This window comes from Myotis yumanensis, unplaced genomic scaffold (genome assembly GCF_028538775.1).
Source record: "Myotis yumanensis isolate MYYU_CA2020_CCGP unplaced genomic scaffold, mMyoYum1.0.hap1 SCAF_102, whole genome shotgun sequence".
Classification (NCBI taxonomy): Eukaryota; Metazoa; Chordata; class Mammalia; order Chiroptera; family Vespertilionidae; genus Myotis; species Myotis yumanensis.
In genome coordinates, this window is record NW_027223853.1 from 97,103 (window position 1) to 103,483 (window position 6,381).

Here is a 6,381-nt window from a genome sequence, read left to right on the forward strand (position 1 = left end):
TGAGTCTTCCCTGACCAGGTCAGCGTTTACCTTAACTGAACCTATGGTCCTTTTGCATGTAAGACAACACACCTCTGAAATGTCAGAGGAGCTTGTAACATTAGCCCCCCTACTCTCTCCCCCTCCCCCCACCTCCGCGCCCCCCCCCCCCCCCCCACACACACACACAAGCAAATGCCCCTGGGTGCCCTGCAGGAAAGAGACCATAAATTCCTTCATTGTTATTGTTATCACGTGTATTGTTGCCTGTTAACTATCTATCCTGCACCCACCTCAGGAAAAGAAGTAGGTGTAGCCCTGGCCGGTTTGGCTCAGTGGGTAGAGCCGAGGTCAGCCTGTGGCAGACCTTAAGGTCCTGGGTTCGATTCGGGGCCAGGGAGCATGCCCACCCTGGTCACGGGCTCGAGCCCGACTATGGGGCATGCAGGAAGCCGCCGATCCCCGATTCTCCCTCATCAATGATGTTTCTCTCTCCCTCCCTCTCTGCAATCAATAAAAATGTATTTTTTAAAAAAGAAGTATGCATCTATCATTTTGCTTTATATCCAATCCCAGAGGTGTACCCCCACTCCCCACCCCACCCCCCCTTTCCTCCCTCCCTCCCTCCCTCCCTCCCTCCCTCCCTCCCTCCCTCCCTCATCTATCACCAGTGGATTTCCTGTAACCCACGTATGTCTCCTCCTTGGATTGGATTGTCACGTATAAAACAAAGTAACGCCCCAGCCGGTTTTGGTCAGTGGGTAGAGCATCGGCCTGGAGACCGAAGGGTCCCGGGTTCAATTTCAGTCAAGGGCACAGGCCCGGTTGTGGGCTCGATCCCCAGTAGCGGGTGTTTCTATCGCTCTCTCCCTCTCCCTTCCTCTCAGAAATCAATAAAAATGTATTAAATAATAATTTAGAGAAAGAATGAATAAAACACAGTGAAAAACAGCCATTCTCCGGAGCATTGTCCAAACCCCTTGCGGTTCTGCTTCCCGGCAAGTGTGGACAGTTTGGCTCAAGGAAACTCATGAAAGTTCTCTACGGGTTTGCATGTTTTTCCGTGAACACGACGTATACACCTGCTGGTTTCTGAGGGCGAGGCAACAGAGTCTGTCCATGAGGTCCGCTGTGAAAGGGTAGAGGCGTCTGTTTCTGCTGTCAGAAGCCAGGTCACCCTTAGGAAGAGTGTAGAAAACAACAACAACAAAAGACAGAAATTGGATTTACCAAGAGAAAACACACAGAAGCGAACCGAGGGATGCTCCGAGGACTGTGAGAGGGAATCTCCCCTTCTCCTCACTCATACCGCTTTTGGAAAAACGGCAATGATCCTAAGAGGTGAAGGTCCTGAAGCTCTCGGAGACGCCGACCGACCGGCCGGGGCTACTTTCCCCGTTCTTAACCCTACCCAACCAAGTCTCCCTCTCCCTGGGAGTCAAGCTTGTGTGCCCACAGCGGTAGGTAGGGGTACCCCACCGACCGACCGACCGACCGACCGACCGACAGACGGCTGTTTTAAAATCAGAACCTGTCCCCTTTCAATGAGGGCATGGGACAGGGGCAACCTATATTTTCCTGCTCAAATCGTCCCCAATTCACCTGATAGGGACTCAGAGGTTTGTCTCTGTCTGTCTGCATGTCTGTCTTTAAGCCAGTGACGCCCACATATGTTGGTTGTTGGTTTTTGTGGGGTTTTATTAGAAGGGTCGTGTGTTTGTAGACTTCAATGAGCCAGAGACTGAACCAACAGGGGAGAATGTGATGGTTTTTATTTTTTTAAATATACTTTATTTATTTATTTATTTATTTATTTTTACAGAGAGGAAGGGAGAGGGATAGAGAGTTGGAAACATCGATGAGAGAGAAACATCCATCAGCTGCCTCCTGCACACTCCCTACTGGGGATGTGCCCGCAACCAAGGTACATGCCCTTGACCGGAATTGAACCCGGGACCCTTGAGTCCGCAGGCTGACGCTCTATCGCAGTGATGGCGAACCTATGACACAACTCATTTTTTTTTTTTTTTTGGTTGATTTATTCTTTGTTAAATGGCATTTAAATATATAAAATGAATATCAGAAATATAAGTCTTTGTTTTACCATGGTTGCAAATATCAAAAAATTTCTATATGTGACAGGGCACCAGAGTTAAGTTAGGATTTTTCAAAATGCTGGCACGCCGATCTCAAAAGGTTCGCCATCGCTGCTCTATCCACTGAGCCAAACCGGTTAGGGCAAGAATGATGATTTTTAAAAAGGGAACATCCCGAGAGGAATCTCACCTGGAGATGGACTAAACGTATGTCTGTTTGCCAACAGTCCTTTCTCCATGATGAACTTCCACGACAGAGCCCGAGCGACCCGATTCATGGGGGACCCTCCCCGCTCAGAATGGCCCCAAGCAGCCCCAGAGGCTGGCAGAGACGCCTCTCACTCTCGCCTCTCACTCTCGGCTCGGCTCGGCTCGGCTCGGCTCGCTACCCATGTGTCCCCGTAGATGGGGAACCGGGCCGCGTTCCCTTGAGAGTCCCCTGACCTGAGGGCTGAGAGGAAGGGAGCGCTGGGGTGGGGGATGGGGAGTAGGGGGTGGGGTATGGAGCAAGCGGGAGGGGAGGAGGGAGGTCAGGGCGATTCATTCCAATGGATCTCACTCCAGGGCTTGCTTCATTCAAATGCAGAAAGCTCTCCGGTGACGTCAGGGCCTCGGACCTCCCTCGCCTCGGGCTTCTCCGAGTTCCCCCACCCTCAGGCCGGCAGCTCACCAACTTCAGGGAGGGAGGGAGGGAGGGAGGGAGGGAGGGAGGGAGGGAGGGAGGCTGTTGGAGAAAACCGGCCCGGCCTGTCCGGGTGGGAAAGAGTGCCCTCTATCGGCCAACCCAGGAACCAGCCCTCACCCGTTTAGGAATCCCGCGAGGGGGGGTGGGGAGCGAGAGGGAGGGGTTTGAGGGGCGTGAGTCCAGGGTCCAAGGCGAAGGTCAACAGTAGATCTCGGCGTCTTAGATCCCCTAGGAGGAGAGACATAGGTGGGAGTGGAGCGATGAGGGTCGCGGGAGGCCTGGTGAGGGATGATTTGACTCAATAACCCCGGGTCACCAGACCGGCCAGCACACTCTGCTCCAGTTGCCGGTTTTGATCATCCATCCCTCCACCCCCACCCCCCACCGCACACACCGCTCCAAGTGTGCCACTCACGACAGACACCCTTTTATCATTCATCTTTAACTTCCCCGTGGATGGATGGATGGATGGATGGATGTGTGAACATCAAAAAAGATTCAAATCTGTGGAGAATGTCTGTGAGTTCATTTGAGGCAATTGCCAGGAAGCAGATTCTCAACATAATGGGATAACACTCTGTAGAATGGAGGGTGTGTGTGTTTTAACCTTGTTGTATACATGTCAAGCAAAAGAGGAGATGTAAGTGGGTTACATGAACTCCGTTGGTGATAGATGAGGGAGGCCAGAGAAGGCAAAGCGGGGGTGGGGGTGGGGGGGCAGGAAACCTCTGGGATTGGATAAAAATTAAAATAAAATGACAGACACATACTTCTCTTACTTAGGTTGGCGTAGGATAGGTAACAGTCAGCAACGTACTCAATAAAAATAAGGGGATTTAAAAAGGAAAATTACACCCTAGCCGGTTTGGCTCAGGGGAGATAGAGCGTCGGCCTGCAGACTAAAGGGTCCCAGGTTCGATTCAGGTCAAGGGCACATGCACGGGTTGCGGGATGGATCCCCGGCGCCGCCGCCCGCCCCCCCCCCCACCCCCCACCCCACCTCCCAGGAGGGGGTGTGCAGGAAGCAGTGGATCCATGATTATCTTTCATCATTGATGTCTCTCTCTCTCTCTCTCTCTCTCTCTCTCTCTCTCTCTCTCTCTCTCTCTTTCCCCCCATCTTTGAACTCAATAAAAACACTATAAAAAAGAAAGATTGACCTTTGTCAGGGAAGGTAGCAGCCTAGGACATGACTACTCACCATCACTGTTTGTTTGTTAAACTTTTAATTTCTGTCCATGGATGGATGGATGGATGGATGGATGGATGGATGGATGAGTGGGTGGATGGATGTGTCCTCCCTCCCTCCCTCCCTCCCTCCCTCCCTCCCTCCGCCCACCCGTCCGCTCACCCGCTTTCCACGGGAAATCCTCAGTCTCATGTCACACACTCACTGGTGATTACACTCGCTGCCTCCTTCCTCCCTGTGAAAAAGAGGAAGTTAAATGGACGAACCTGAAAGAGCCCCACAGGTGGCAACCGTGAAGCAAGTGCACACACATGTGTGCGTGTGTGGCATTTGTCAACAATGTAAGAAATCCTCCAACCTGTGCAGAATTTCTGTGAGTGTCTTTCAGCCAAACTGTCCAGAAATGTCGCTCGTACGCCGGGAAGCACAATCTCAACGGCGGGAGATGATGTTCCAAAGAATGGCAATGTCGGCCCCCTTATTTTATACACTCCAATCCCAGGAGGAGACCGTACGTGGGTTACATGAAATCCACTGGTGACATTTTAGGGAGGCGGGAGAAAGCAAAGCGGGCAATCCCCCCCCCCCCCCCCCCCCCCCCCCCCCCCCCCACACACACACAGGAGTCCTCTCATGGGGCGAACCAATCCTGACTCTAAAGTCGTGATCCTGACCCCGGGAGTTGTATTAAAAATCAAGCTAAAGGAGTGTGAATGTAAACTGTAGGCTTATCAAAGGTTCAAAGGAGGTCTGTGTTTACCACCATTGAAAGAAAACAAACCAAGAAAGAGATCAAGGGTGGGTCAAAACATCCTCTCTGGGACTGGGAGGGAGAGAGTTCCTGCATCTGTCCAAGAGGGTCATCTGCAGTGTTGAAAAGCCAGGGTTCAGCAACAGGGGATATTTTCTTCCTCTCAGGGATCATGAAAAGCATCCATGACAGTAAGGGGGTGAGTATGGGGTGGGTGCTGTCATTGAAAAGGCTAGGTGAGCAGGGAGAGCTATGCCATTTACAGGCATACCCTATCCACTTTTCCTTTCACAGAATTTACACAATGACTTAATGTTTAGTTTTGAATGGCATTACTTCTTGAGTCTCCTCCTCATTGTTTCCAAGTCTTTGGTTGATACTCAGGTGTAGGACGAATGTATGTATGTATGTATGTATGTATGTATGTATACTGTGTGTGAGCCCCAGGATGGACAGAATCTGGGGGGGGGGGCGGTGAGTGGAATAGACTGGAATGGAGTGGAGGAGCGGGGGAGCAAGAGGAAGGGAGAGAATTGGAGGGAGGCAGGAGGGAAACTGGAGAAGAGAGGATGCCAAAGGACCTCGTTAGTTAATGACACCGGGCATGGCTCTTATTCTGAGTTTTTTGTTTGTTTTCCTCGAATGCCACCTATGCAGAAAACAACCTGTGTGAAGTTCAACTAAGGTCACCCACACAAGAATAAGGACTACCCATTGACTGCAAGGCTCTGTAGTAGGCCGCCCGCTGTTTGCACTTGGCAGAGACTCAAATCTGAGGCAAGGGGAAGAGCGAGTAAGCTGGAGTAGAAGAGGGAGAGGTGTGTCCCCTACCCCTAGGAACCAAGTTTAGGGGGTTGAAGGGCCAAAAAAATAGAATAAAATAAAAAGAAAAAAGAAAGGAAGGAAGGAGGGGGAGAGAGGAGAGAGAGAGAGAGAGAGAGAGAGAGAGAGAGAGAGAGAGAAGAAAAGAAAGAAAGAAAGAAAGAAAGAAAGAAAGAAAGAAAGAAAGAAAGAAAGAAAGAAAGAAAGAAAGAAAGAAAGAAAGAAAGAAAGAAAGAAAGAAAGAAAGAAAGAAAGAAAGAAAAAAGAAAGAGAAAGAGGAAGGTCCTCGGTTCAGTCCTGACTATGACTTTCTGGGGCATGGCAGGGCACGGCACGGCACACCCGGTCGGTCGCCGCGAGTGGTGTGGTTTGTGGTTTCCAGCCAGAAACCCCACTGTGGTCCACTTCAGTCCACCTCATACCTTTCCTGGCTGGGGAGAGTTCCTTTGGATCACAAGGACAAACCCAAAGGAGGACAAAGTTCAGAATGCCTAATTCACCCCTGCCCATTTCTACACGACAAAGCCGTCCATAGTGTCCAAGTGACCTGCATTTTTCATGTCTGCGAAAGAAGTTTCCATTTGAGGTACAGGTACTGCTTTGTGTTATTTAGAATGGATGTGCCTCCATCCAAAGTGCTAGTATGGCGATCCACTGCCTTCCATTCATGCCCCCCTGTCTGCCGACTGCGCAGGCGCTGTCCCTGATTTGGCTCCGCCCTGTGACGACAACGGACCAGCCCGGCCCTCTGGCCGACCTCGCTTTGAGGCTTATAAAAGCGGTCACCAGGAAGGTGGCGCATGACAAGGACAGGTTGCATCGTCATCATGTCATCACCAGGGTGGTGAGAACGCAGGGT

The 6,381-nt window shown here is 51.1% G+C and overlaps 1 long non-coding RNA gene across 1 annotated transcript; it reads right to left on the reverse strand.

The window, feature by feature from the left end:
• Window positions 1-1,746: 1,746 nt before the first annotated feature.
• Window positions 1,747-4,181, reverse strand: LOC139001109 (uncharacterized). Its single transcript, XR_011469851.1, has 2 exons — window positions 4,112-4,181; window positions 1,747-2,988 (listed from the first exon to the last, which is right to left on the reverse strand). It is a non-coding gene; the product is annotated as an uncharacterized lncRNA (long non-coding RNA).
• Between the last annotated feature and the right edge of the window lie 2,200 nt (window positions 4,182-6,381).